This window comes from Melospiza melodia, chromosome 6 (genome assembly GCF_035770615.1).
Source record: "Melospiza melodia melodia isolate bMelMel2 chromosome 6, bMelMel2.pri, whole genome shotgun sequence".
NCBI classification, from domain to species: Eukaryota; Metazoa; Chordata; class Aves; order Passeriformes; family Passerellidae; genus Melospiza; species Melospiza melodia.
The window spans coordinates 11,671,407-11,686,345 of record NC_086199.1 but is presented as its reverse complement, the minus strand read 5'-3'; the positions used below and the strand labels follow the sequence as shown (position 1 = coordinate 11,686,345).

Here is a 14,939-nt window from a genome sequence, read left to right as displayed (position 1 = left end):
TTACTTACAAACTTGGAATGCCGGAGATTGAAAACACATTTTTATCAGGATACTGACAATACTGAGAGTTGAGGTGAGGTCTGAGGAACTCAGATGAAATTCTTAAAATATTTACCACAAAATATCTTCAATTATTGACCATTTTTAGCACTGAAGTTTTCACTGAGGATCAGTATGTCTGTCTCAAACTAAATAAACCTAAAATGAGCCACAAAATTACATTAACTTTTTTTGCTGGAAGTAGTCCTGATGTTCCCACAAATACTAAAAATGTGCAGCATGTATTGTCTGTTTAAATGGAAATCAATTCTTCTTTTCTTCAGGAATATTATTTCTAGCATAACATTTTAGAGACCCTGCACTTATTCTTTTCTATTCACAAAGTTCAGAATATGTTCTGATTTGACCTGCATTTGAATAGCTGAAGACTGAATTGCATTTTTAACTTTTCCAGATAGGAATTCCTATTTTAAGAACATTTGTTTTTATCTGCTATATACAGAGTTCCCTTCAGAAAACAAGCACTGCAGGAGCAAAAATCTCTCCCACCAATCTAATTACAGCAAACAGACTCCCAGGGCCAAAATTTCATACCCCATTGTCTTCCTGAAAAATTTTGTCATGACCTGAAATCTTTACACCTTCTTCTGGTAAACTACAGGCAAAAGATGGAAGCAGAGATATAATTTTTATTTGCCATCCTGGGAGAAAAAAATCCTGGCACTTCCAGTAAGTTGCTGCCCAATATCAAGGCGAGTGAGATTTTTGATGAACCTCCTTAAGCTGCAGATCATGCAAGGAGAAGCACAGACCTGTCACAGGGATGCCTCACATGGAGTAACCCTGGGACAGTTTTCCACTGGCAAAGCACAAAGCAGGCAGGCTCAGGAGAAGAGCCAGAGCCAAAAGGTTCAGCTGGAAGAGCAGAAAGCTGTGCCTGATCTTTCCTCATTGTCACCTGCTGAGTGTAGAAGTCTCAGCATCCAGGGTTCCAGCAGTCCCCCAGTTCTGCACTTGGTGCAGAGCCCTCCTCCACTGAAGCTGGCAGATCTGAATTGCAACAGAATGCAGCTACAAATTACATAATTTATAAAGCCAGCCAAAATAATGCAAAATTAATAGTTTGTTTCCTTTCCCATGAATTTATAAACAAATACACCTTGAAAATGTTTAAATATTGTTTATAAGTGCTTTCCACAAATGCTCAAGCAATCATATGGTACAAATGCTATATATATCAGTGAGCTTCTGAACTGATGCACAAGTATTCATAGAAACCATATTTTAAAGCTTCATGGTGAACAATGGTGCCAGGCACTCAAAAATTTATCCAATGTTTTAGCAAAAGCCATCTTTAACATGCGCCAGAAATTAAACACTTAAAATTACACTTGAGTTTCAAATTTATCTGAATCAATACTCCCAGGGAAATTATCAATAACAATCTTTTTTTAATTATAAAATTCGTTAAATCTGAATAATGAATAATTCAAAATATCTGCTTTGTTCTTAAAATGCAGTGAAGTAAAGTGAGAATCTACATTTATCAAATAAATTATTCATTGCAAGATTAGTCATTCTGTTCTGCCAATACACATCACACAAACAGATTCAATTACTAGAATTATGGCTTGAGAAGAAACCTTGTCTGATCTTATCTTACAGTTTCAGCAAAATCACTTAGTCAAACATAGGACTTCAACACGAAGGCTATCATTAGGATAATGTCACATATCAAAGAAAATAAATGTAGGCTGAAGAAACCACTTAACCTAACAAATCTTCAAATGAAAACAAATAATGTAGCTTAAAAAATAAGTTATTTGACACCAGTGAAATAATAGGCTGTTCTGGAAAGAAAAGGGTATTATAAATTTTTGAAGAAAAAGATAGTTATTAGGGAGTATAAATTTTATCGGCACAACATCTTTAAAGACTGATATGAAATTTTGCAAGAAAGTAGGAGTCTTTAATTTGGATTGCAGCCTGAGACTCAGTTACTTTAGAAATCATGACACAAAGAAGCTTTTAATATTAGCTATTCAAATGCTTTTGTCCCACTCTAGTACATCTAGTGAATCAGGTTCATAGTACAGATAACCTGCAACACAGCTACATAAAACTATTTTGCTGGAAAACAGAGATTTCAATCAATTCAATACATATTAAATATAGAAACAAGAATAATTTTTAAACTACGTGACATTAGAGATATATGATATTTTAAACTGAAATGAGCCCTTATCCCCTATTATTTATGCAATATTTTTTATAGCTCATAAATGTGATTTGTTTCATTTTGCCTAGAGGTTTTTATACTCAAGAGACATAACGACTGCTCAGAATCAAACAGAAACTAAGTGGCACACACAGAAGTAAAACACAGAGACCAAACAGGTATTAATTTCAGAAAATACAAGCACTTCCTACCAACATCTTAAAAATAAGATAATAATGGAAGAAATTATTGAATAGTTTACAACAATTTTGGTTTTTCCTTCAATTTCCAGGTCTTAAGAATCCTAAAGAACAGTAAACTTAATTTCAAATTAAATAACTAAATCTCAAGTTGGCACAACTGAAAAAAAAGCTTCACAAAATTAAGAAAATGGCTTTTAAAAAATTAGAAACCAGAATGCAATTAAAACCAAATAATAATAATTTACTTGTTGGGACAAAGAAATTGATACTGAGATTAATCTGATTCATGATTTTTAATGTCTGCTGCAACAGATTACTTTCAACTAACTGACTTACTTTTATTTCCTAACATATAGTATCATAGAATCACAGAATGGTTTGGGTTAGAAGGGACCTTTAAGATGACCCCATTCCAACACTTTCTATTTGACCAGGGTGCTCCAAGCCCCATCCAGCCTGAGCTTCAACACTACCAGGGATGGGGAGACACAGCTTCTCTGTGCGACCTGTGCCAGTGCCTCACCACCCTCACAGCAGAGAATTTCTTCCTCATACCCAACCTAAACATCTCCTACCTACTCTCTTTACCATGTCTGATGCCATTCCCTGTTTTCTTATCATTCCATTGTTAACAGTTGCTCTCCTGTTCCCTTATAGCCCCCTTAGGTACTGGAAGGCACAAAAAGTTCTCCCTGGAGCCTTCTCTTCTCCAGGCTGAACATCCCCAGCTCTCTCAGCCTGTCTTCTCAAGGGAGATGAAAACCTTTCCTCCGACATGTCAGCTGCACCAACAGCTTCATGCCATCCTCAGTCTTGCTGAGGGTGCCCTCAATGCCACTGTCCATGTCACCAACAAAGAAGTCAGACAGCACTGGTGCAATTTTGACCCCTGACGAAGGCAATTATCATTAATAAAAGTCAGCAGTTCTTAAAAGCCAGTGTTCAACAAAAAAATAAAACACATTCTAGACATTGGCTTTGGTCTCACTGTAGTGCAAAAGTTCTCATTAAATCTTATTTGAAGACATAATATTGAAAAAAAAATTACCCAAGAGAGAGCATTGTCTAATGTCCAAGTGTATTTGCACTGAGTTAGCAAGTGGAAGTATTTTTCAATGCCTCAGAAAATCTTTATTAAAATTCGGACCTGAAAAGTATTATGCATTATGTTATCTGTGCATTATTGTATTTATATTAACAGTCTCATGCCATCTTACACAGTAATGTCTTGCTCTACAAAATCACCACAAAAAATTACTAGACGTATCTATCTACATAACTAGAAAATACTCCAGTACTGCTGAAGTCAATGGTTCTTTATAAGGAAGATTTAGTGGAGCCAGGGAAAATAATATTTATGAAAATTAGCAATATATATAATCCTTTATATCAAACATATTTTAATATTGCACTTTACTTGTGGAACTTTACTAAAATCTGAAACTCTACTGATGCTAGGCGAGAAATACAATATGGGTTCCACATTATCCAAGGTGACTAATTTAAATAAAATTAGATAGACAAATAAAATGGACAATTTTTAAAAACTGAAGCATTTTAAGCCCACCCATATTCAAGGAAAATCCAGAGTCTATTTTGATAAATATGAAAATCTAAACATTTAAAACTACAGTGGCCATTTTAAAAATAAGTAGTTCAAATGCTAGGCTTGAAGAAAAAGAAAGTAAGCAGCAAAAAACATCACATGAAAGAAATGCAATTAAAAATATTGTAAAGCATAGAAAATTGTATAGTCCTAACTGAGAGAGAACAGGAAAGAGAATGTGATAGGCAGGCATGTACTTTTAGAAGCAACACACTTAATTTTGTACAAAGTGTTCCCTTGGCTCATCAAAGTGTAAAGAACAAACACCAACCAGGAATCTTATTCACCAGAAAAGGATTGGTGTTATAGCTGAACTTAATTAAACACCAGCTGAAGAATTTCATCCAAGATGATTAGAAACAAAATGAGTGAAATGCAAAGAACAATTTTTAAATATTTTAGAATAATTATATTCCAGGAGAAAAAAATAGAAAGGATAAATTTAGAGAAATATATATATATTCTCTCAAAAAAAATTTCTTCAATAAGTGAGCTAGTGGAACATTATCTAGATATTATTGCTATAATTTAAGTATACAACTCTATGGAAAAAATTGAAGGCCAATGTCTCATTTTCAAACTAGATTATGCTTGAGAAGGCCTCAGAACAGTTGGAGTCATTAATAACTTGGTGGAACAAGAAATAGTCCTAAAACTTGGGCAAAGAGAAGTGGAAGAGACTGAAAGCAATTTGAAAGCGAAGACCCAAAGTAAGCATGATAAATTAGTGGGGAGAGGGGAATGAAATCACTTAGATGAATTTTTATGAAGTTCAAAGTTCTGCAATAAAAGAAAAACTCAAATATACAGTACTGAAAAGGGAAGGTTGGAAAAGAAACAACTGGGCAAGTTGGATCACAGACTGAATATGAGTCAACTGTAGATGAACGTTTCAAAACAGAATAATATAATTCTGTGTTTATTAAAAATAAAGCTCTACATAAAACATGGAAAGAAATTATCCACTCTACTAATGACTGGTAAAGCCACTGCTACATCTATTTCGGTCTCTCAATTTAAGAAAGATGTGGTAAACTGGAAAGAGTCCTGAGGAGAACAAAGAACAAGGGGAAAATTATAAAATGTGACCTATCAGGAAAAAACAGAAGACTGAAGACAGAATTATAAACATCAGGCAATGTTGACTTTAAAAATTCTAAATTCATCACATATCCTGTTTCCATCAAAGGATGGCAAGAAATAATTAGCTTCATGTGTGAGAGAAGACTTAGATTAGATGTTAGAAAAAAGTCTTTACAGCAAGGAGACAGGCCCTCCTAGAGTGGGTGCATGAGGACTGATAGGGAAAGTAACCACAGCATTACTTTGCTCCAAATAAAAATTTTCAGCTGAAAATGAGTAAGTAAAATGACTGCAATGAGAATAGGAGGAGGGAGATGCTGGCTCTCCAGCAAATAGTCTCTTTCACTCACAGTCTCTGTCTGCCACATCAAATACTCATGACCAACACTTTCCTGGTAAGAACTGGTACAGCTGCAATGGCTTGGCATTTTTCTTGATCTGTATTATCAGGTGGCATCAGAACCTGGCCTTTGTCTATGAAGTGAAAAGTGGGAAATGTTTTTATCAGAAGACAGCTGTGGAGAACTTTGGACAGTGGTCTTGCACCAGTGGTCAATTCCCTGACATCTTAACAGAGAGAGCTCCACACAAAGCTGTGCTTGTACTTCAGGGAGGTACCACACTAATTTTTCAATTATATTTTCCTCTCTGATACAGCTATGGTTACATGTAGCATCTTCCTACTGCCCTTCCACTCCACAGGCCATGCAAATTTATGGTCAAGGCCCTAACAAGCAAATACATTGGACAAGAAGATAACAGCAGCAGCAAAAGAAACCACAAAATTCACCAAATGAGGCATAAGGATATTAAATCTAAAACCCTGCAGTTGCAGAAGAAATATTTATTTGCCTCCATTTTGGTATTTTGGCCAAGCATATTTGTTTGGATTTGTAAATAGTCTGGTTCAAATAAGCTGTTTTTCTGAGTAGCTGATTTTAAAGTTTCCTCTTGTGAGGAAATTTTCTTGTTGTTTTGCAGATAAAAATTGAATATATTTTGAAAAGGCTGTCTACATCCATGGGGGAAGAATAATATTTTGACAGAGGAAATGCCAATGTTTCTCTGCTTCATTCCTGGCCAAAGTCACTCACCAAGGTATGGGAGGTGCTGGGCAAAGGTCAGGCCTTTGGGTGCACTTTGGCTAAGTTTCTTCCTGGCTTAAGAAGGTTATTTGGGAACTATTGGCTCCAATGAATGCAGATAGTATCTGTGATTCTTTTTTTGGGTAATTCATTTGTTTATTTCTCTTACCAACATGGAAGACCTTATTTTCAAACAGTTAATGACTGATAATTTGACTTATGCTCATCTCTTTTTAATCTGCTCTGGCCTACAGTCACTGCTGAAGTGCAGAATGCTGTTCAGGTAATTGACAGCAGCTGACTTCTCCACTTTAGGGTCTCCTTGGCAGTAAAGGCATTATCTAATCTATGCACAGAAAGTATCATTGTAAGGTGACTGACCTTCCACACAAGAGGTATTGATAAGTTTAATTTTCATGTTGCTGCTCTAAGCTTAGGCTGCAGAGTTCTAGCAGTGGCCAGCTGCTTCTCCATCTCAAAGCTGGGGCACCTGGCTCTTCCTCCTTCTGCCACAGTGCAGGATCTGAGGGCCCAAGATGCTGGACTGTAACAGCCTCAGCCAAGAGCTGAGCTCCCTGGTGTGCACTCCCACCCTGACCCAACCAAAACCTCTCTCTGTCCACGTGTGACAGAGGGGATGAGAGGAGTTTTGTCAGATGCATCACCAGATGCTGCCAGATGTTGTTGGATGCCTTGCCAGAGTTTCCCCTGCAGCTGCTGGCTGTCACAGCTCCTTCTCTTACCTATTCCCAACACAGGACAGCTCCATCCCACCCTTCTTGGAGCAGCTTCTCCAGCTCCAGCCAAGGCAGAAGCTTTGTGTAACACGCAGTAAAACTTTAGCACCGAAGTGCAGCACAGGCACGACAGGAACAGACCGAACAGACTGACAACTTCTTCAAGCATTCCACCTAAGCAGGAACTGACTATAAAAAAGCACTGGAGAACTGCATCAGCAAAAGGTTCAGAGATAAAATAAACACTGTAAACATAATACATCCTTTCATAGTAGGAGAAAGACCGAGGGAGGAGGAACAGTACAGCCTTTGCTGTTTTGACTGGCATCACTGCTTGTCTCACTCTGACAGGTTGCCAGGTTAAGGTTTTGTTTTGAATAAGTCTTTTCCCTTTGAACAGTGGCAACTGTTACCATTGTTACCCTGTTACACTGAATATAAAACAAAATTTCCACCAGCAGCTTTCCTGCCATATGTTTATTCTAGGAGGCAGCAGGCAGCTAGGATTTGGTAGCAATCACAGTGAGGAAACATTTGCAGGACCTGTCTCAACAATATGATTGCCTCAATATCATACAGAAGGAGATCTGAATTCAAAACTGCTGTCCATGAGACCTAACCTAAGAAATCTAATAATGCATATTTTTTTTCTCTTTAATTTAAAGATTACTATTTCAAGAATCATCCCTCTAAAGTGCAAAGCATACACTTGAAGAATTAGTCCTGAAACTGTGTCAATCATGTTTTAACTGCAAAGTTATTTGACAGATTTTTTTTAACACTTTCATTTTTTCTCCACAATAAATCTAGACACATCCTGGTAAAAGCAGTTTCCCATAGAAAAGTGATATGAGGGGTGTAAAATAGGATTTCATAATGGTTTCATATTAGCACATCTCATATTAGCACATTACCATTAGGAAGATGTCTTTGAATATCTCCACAAGCTATCATGATTTCCCAGTTACTCCTGAAAAATATTATTATAAAATTACTCCAATTTACTTATGATGTAAGTCTTTTCTTTCAAATCATTTAGATATGAGGAAATAGTTAAATTAAAATCAATGTAATCTCTCTTTATAAGAACACCTTCCCAGTTAAATCAGATTATCATTACAGTGCTCAGTAGTTCATTAAAGAAGTTCTGTAAATAATGAGTGCTCCCTCTTTGCCTGAATTCCTCAAATGGACAACAAATTACCAGTGATCTCTCGCTCTTAAACAAATTTTCTTAAATATTTGGTAAGATAACTAGAAGTTCCTAGAAGTGGTTGAGAATAAACTACCCATATGGTCTCCTGGACTTAAAAAAAACCTAAAGTCTGATGTAATGTTACAGGCATTGGATGATAGTTTATTAATAACAGCTTGTATTTTTGAAAGAACCTAGAAGAGTTTGACTTTCAAATCCAAGTGCCCTTTAAAGGGAAATTGTTGCTAAATCCCATAGGTTCTTTTGAAATCCCAGCCATCATTAAAAACTAGGAGAGGAGAAAGATACATTGTTTTGCCCTTAAAAGGGATCTACTGTCAACAATTTCAGCTGCTTGATATTGAATGAAAGGTATTTATTTTTATGAATGAGAATGAGTGGTCTTCAGCAATCCTAGAATTTAGCTAACATTCACATTGTCCTTCTTCTAGGTAAAATAAACTTCCTGTACCAAAGTAGTGTAGTTTATTCATAACTCTGCAAGTATCTAGATAGCCACCTTTGACTTGTCTAACTGCATCTCATTTTTTGAACATTAACAGGAACACTTTATACATGTGAGATTTATGTCATGCTGAGACAATTTTTACAAGATTTAGGGACCAAAATGTGAAGAAAGCAGATCTTTTGGAAGGTAAGAGAAACAAGACAAGGATGAGGGTGTTGAGCTTTTAATGAAATATAGATGCAGATATAGTTGCAAAAATATATACACAAGGAAAAAAACCCAAAAGTCTAATCAGCCAAAATTCATTGTTATGGCAATGGATTGGCCCCAGTACAGTCTGCCTGTCCTTGTTTTAACAAGTAATTGGTCATTTCTCAGGGCCAAGTGATTTCCCTGAGCATTGAAGTTGTTGCCTTCACTGTTTCAGCTGGAGGGAATAAGCTATTAAGAAAAATTACTATGAAAGCAGATGAAAAAATAAATTAAACACTGTATCGGAAAGGGGCCAGTCTCCACTTTTGCAAGTGGTAAATATGAGACAGGAACTCTTTTTTCCCAGTTTACCTCTTCTCCCCTTTACTTATTTATTTCCAAGCTCACAGAGTACAGGAAAAGCAGCACTGAAAAAATAGGAGTAGGCAAGAGAGGAATACGCAGTAGATGTTAAGATATGCAAAGAAAAACATGCAAGTAAAAAACAAAATTAAATTCAAGGTTTTTGAGTTGCTTTCTTTTATTTACTTGTGCTGAAGACTAACAAGCTTTTCATTGCATCACATTATGATCCCATTATGTGTCATTAAAGTGTGTTACATTTACAGATTCTGAAAAACTGATGTGGTGAAGCAAGTTGCTGGAAAAAATGTATAAAGATGTTTGGACTGAAGTATTTGTATCCTTTCACTTAATAATGCTCAGTTAAATAAAATCTGACAGCTTCCTTATTAAAACTCTGAAGTGATGTAGAACATCCTCCCTCAAGGACACCTCAAATGTAAAATAAACAGAATGTAAAGAGGGCACACTTTTCCCTCTCCACAAAATGTTCCCATCTTTTGGCTGAAACAAAGAAGCTGCATAAAGTTAGCTGCATGTCCCAGTAATCAAGAGAGGGAATTGGAAAATAACCCTGCCAATTGAAACTGCAGGAGGTTTTTTGGCCAATGTAGTGTCAACACAGTGTCCCTTTGGCCAACTGAGAGGTTATTGAAACAACAGGAAAAAAAAAATACCTAGAGCTGTCAAAAATGTCCATGAATAGATAGGGCCAAATTTTCCAAAGACAAAAGTCTGTTTCAAGCAGACAAAAGAATCAGCATGAATTATACACCTGTATATGCCAAAGTGCGACATGAAAATGTCTGAGTGTAAGTAGATGGGAACAAAACAGAAAATAAACCAGTGGAAAATGTTTGTTCCATCCCCTCTTTTTTTTTTTTTTTTTTTTTTTTTTTGCTTTTTTTTTCTTTTTTCTTTTTTCTTCCCACAGAAAGAGGTACAAGAGGAATTTTTTGTTCTCCAGTGTTCTGGATGTCAAAGCTTTCAAATTTATAAGAAGTGAAAATTTCTTGTGTGCAAGAAGTGTGTGCAAATTTCATCCACAATATAAACTCTCAGCTTACATCTGCTTGGGCAATTTTCACATAAGGAAATATAATCTCTGAGTTTTGTGATAATAGTTGTACTTCCAAAGCACAAGTTTTGTATGAATAAACTAGCCATTAAAGACAGAGGGTAAAAAGTGATCATGAAGTGCCAGAATCTTCTATTGCAGAATTCTTCTAAAACATGATGACCCACTGCTAAACACTGGGAGAGATGTAGCATCTACTGCAGCCAGTAACACTTCCTGCAATAATTAATTGGAAGGCTGACGACCAAATAGTTGTGATTTTAGAGTTGCCTGGAGACTTGACTGGATTTAGGGGATGAAACTAAACATCACTGTATTTCTTTTCAAATGTATTCTTACATTGGTGGATCCCCTATACCCCCCCCAAGCCCCTTAAATGAAACAGAAAATTATTGACAAAGTCAGAGATATCTGGCAGACTTAATGGAATGTACTGATTGTGTTCAATGACATCTGCTCCACAAAGAAGCATTACCTGGCTCTGTTCAGAACAAGACAGCTGTCCAGTCAGCTGGAATGAGCAGTGAGAGGCTTCTGAAAAAATCAGGAATAGGACAAATACATACTGCCTTCAGATTAATCAAGAAATGGCCTTTCCTGGCAAAAAGTCAGGCATCCAAAGAAAAAAAGGATTGCCAATTGAAGATCATGTGTCTCTCTAGAGGTAATTCCATAGGGACATTTCTTTGGATCAGGATGACAGGAAGGAGATTTGTCAGTGGATACACCACATCCACAAGCAGCTTTCTGAGAAGTAGCAGCCAAAATGGCTTTGTGGCTTACATGAGATTTACATTGAATAAATCTGCTGCCAAATCAAGATTCTGGACGTTGTACACTCTCTTCAGGGAATGTTTCTTGAACAGGGGGAATAAATTGTTTACATCCCTTTACAGTAAAGGACAATATTTCTACAAATATTCTAACCTCTTGCCACAGGGAAAGAAAGAACCAATTCATGTTATGATTCAGGTCTGACACATACATTAAATAAAATAATATAATAAAACAAATATACCAGGTAGCATTTGGAGAAAATGCCCACATGAAACAGCCTCTACCAGAGTTCTTGAGGGACTGATTTTGTAAGATTCAAACTAGCATCACCATTCAGAAGCTAAGAGACCCAAGGAAGAAAACCGGAAAAAAGTCATGTTCAACTCTCCAAATCCCACTTTGCTACACAGGCAAAAGAAAAACAGTTGAAAGGGTTCAGTAAAAAGAAAAACAAAATATCAGCAGAAGCAGCAAAAAGAAAAATATAATCAGAGAATATAGGAGTAGTCATGGAGACAGTCCAGTTACTGAACGGATTATAAAGAATTGAGTTGAAATGGGTGAGGTAACACAGAGACAACTTTGCCATTTGGAAATCAATGAAAGGTGGCAAAGTTACAAACCAGAGGAAGTGAAACCAACAAGGGAGGACCTGAAATTATACAGTAAAGCCATAACAAGACTTGGTGGACTAACATTCATTACCAGAAAGTGGATCTTGAAATATATGATAATCTTCTGAAAGCTAGAAACAAAATCAGGAGTAGAATACTGCCATAGTTTAATAAAGAACTGCAAAATATTTCTGCAAATAAAAATCTGTAGTAATGTGGACAAAACCATAGCTTTTAAGGTCAAAATCAATTTGAATGAAGGACTTTAAAATGAATTAGGGTTTACCCTAATTCAGAAGTTTACCATTGCCTCACATGGATCAAATCTGAACCAGGATGAGGGCCCCATTAATATTTTGTTGGAAGGAAAATGGCTATCAGCAAATGTATCATTGTGTGGACACATAAATTTCTGAGACATATCGGGAAAAATATGCTACCAAATATGGTAGGACCTACTTATTCCTGAATATGATAGCCAACATATTTCTTCACTAACTGTACTGTGACTAATAAGTACCATTACAAAAAATGTTCTGGTCAGCTGGAAATGAAAGATCCAGCAGAAGACCTGGGCATAGAATTTAATCATGAGATTACAGTGAGTCACCTGAGTGATGATAAAGTACAATGTGATACTAGCCCATGGCAAAAGCAAAGTATTTCCAATAGAAATTGGGATGTATTAATGTCATTATACAAGATAACAGCAAACTGAAGACAGTGGTCTGTGTTACATTGTGTGGAAAGATGAACTCAGACCAGAAGAGGTGGAAGGAAGGTCCAGTCATCCTTGTTAGGGAACTGAGAGTCTACTTTGGGAGGACAGACAAAAATGGGAACACAGATGAAATGTGGCTGCTCTCTATGAATTGTGTTAGCATGAGGTAAGAACTGGAGAACTGCAGGGTTATGTTAGGAGGGAAATAAAGTGGCCTGAATTAATTTAGGAAAGAAAAAAAAGAACAAGTTTCCTTACAATCAGCTGCACAAAGCCTTGAAAGAACTTCTTGAAAGAAGTGCAGGAGCAAAAAGTAATCATTGGCTAATGATGAAAGATAATGAGGTTAGGGATGAGAGTACATGATGCAGTTCATCCCCAGTGCAGAAGACTGCAAATAATGGTCCACTAAAACCCTTCCCCTGTTCAATGTCCATATAAAATTATTACATGTGTCTAAGATGCAGATTTTCATCAATAGATACCAAGATACTCACACACAAAAAATGATACCTGTGTAATATAGCACACAGAATCAGAGAATCACAGAATGGTTTGGGTTGGAAGGGACCTTAGAGATCCTATTCCAACCCCCCAATATACTTAGTTCCCCTACACAGAGTACAAAGCTGTAGTGATGCAAGACATTGTTTAATATGTTAGGGTTTTTGGTTTTTTTTTGCACTGTGTATAATAAGATTCATAGGACCTACACTAAAGAAAATGTGGAAATATGAGCTAAATCTGTGTAGCACCAGCTAGTATCAAACACCACTCTCTTTTTACAATGGAAATTACATTTTTTCAGTCCATTGTTTCCTTCTTTCTTCCTCTCACCTTCTGTGAAAAACATGAGCATTAAATAAAACACAAGGGTCACATTTAGAAAGCATAGATGAAAATAGGTGTTAACTTAGACACATATAATTTAGGCTGTGTTTAAAAAGGAATAATACACTACACAATGTACTTTTTTCTCCTCTGTCTCAAAGTCCCACACCACACAAAATGCTGTGTGAGTAAAATTTTTTCAGATATTGTTGTCACAAATGTTACAAAGTTTAAAAATGCTGAAGATTTTTTGTTTTATCTGTGGTGGACCTGAAGAACAAACTGCTCAAACTGCTCCTAGCTGTCACTGAGTCAGTGGACTTTTAAAAGGAATGAATCATTTATGACCACTAATAATTTCTGTAGCTATGCAAGATAGAACAATGAATTCAGCATCAAAATTGCATTTTTCAGGAAATAAGTGACTGTGAGTATGGGGTCAGAAAATAATTTCTTCCATATTTCTGCTATTCATTTTGACAGATATGGGGATATTTCAGCTTTCCTTTACTGTAGGGGTAGTAGCTCTTGTTGTATGAAGATAAGAGATGAGATATGGACTGAGGCTCCAGCACAATGTAGTTTTCTTCCCTTTCACACAGAATATGAGTCTTTCTTTATACTCTACATCTGAGGACCAAATTCAGCAAAGAAAGCTGTATAAAATTGACATAACTGTAGGAAATTTCAGAATTGAGCTCAGAAAGAAACAGGGAAGATTTTCTCTAAAATTCAAGAAGCTATTTGTATAAACTTTTCATCAGTAATATACAAAATTATGCAAGCTGTTGAAATTTCATTACTAGTATCAGAATCTCAATGCTTGAGCCTACGTCCTTCTGACCTCAGTTAAACTCAAAATTGTCATCTTGATATAAACTTCCTCTCTAGTCTGCACAAAAAGTAGCTTGCCCATTCCAGGTAATGAGCAGAGCTTGTATGGCTCACTCAGAAAGAGCTAATATGGAACTTACACATTATAAGTGCATTTCTGCATCTCTACCTGGCAGGCACACGTGACATACAGAGTTGGATAGGAATGAAGGAGGGAGGAAAAAAAAAAGATTCAGGAATTAATTGCACTTTCCACTTCCACGTATCTACACTTTTAAGGTCCACACATGAGATTTTAAATATTTGCAAACCACATCTCTCAAACCACATACAGAACAACTATATAACTTAACTTCAGATTGCACTTTGAAGTTTGTAAAATATCAAAGACTAGTAGAGGGCACATATAATCTCCTCTGAAAAATCAAGCTTTGGGCATTCAGTCTGCTTCTCAATGTACTCATCACAGAAATTTATAAGTCTACAAAGTAAGTCACAGGAAATATATTCAACAGCATTCTTCAAAATTTCACCAGAACCAGGAATAGAGCAGACCTCCACTGCCAAGGACAGTTTTGGTCTATCTGCCTGTGTTGGGCTCATTGGGGAATATTTTCCACTGCTTTCTTTTGGCAGGACATCTAAGAAAATGTGGAGAATTACATAAAATCAGATCCACCAAAATCAAAACACATAACCTATTTGAATAGAAACTAAGATTGTTTTCACTATTACAGTAAGTCTTCCATGATAAAAGTCTTAATATTTTAAGACATGAGCTTGCATTGCAACAAGTGATTCAAATCATTCTCAAACTTGAATCATGTGTAGATTGCTTGCAGTACATCTGTCCATCTGGAAATTTCAGATTTTGTTTATCTATTTTCACAGGAGTTTTGACACATCAAATACTTGTGGTAGCAAAAAATGACA

General features: G+C 36.2%; 1 long non-coding RNA gene across 3 annotated transcripts in view; it reads right to left on the bottom strand.

Moving 5' to 3' along the window:
- Positions 1-14,939, bottom strand: part of LOC134419754 (uncharacterized) — a 151,519-nt gene that overhangs the window by 89,361 nt on the left and 47,219 nt on the right. The gene's annotated exons all lie outside the window — the stretch shown is intronic.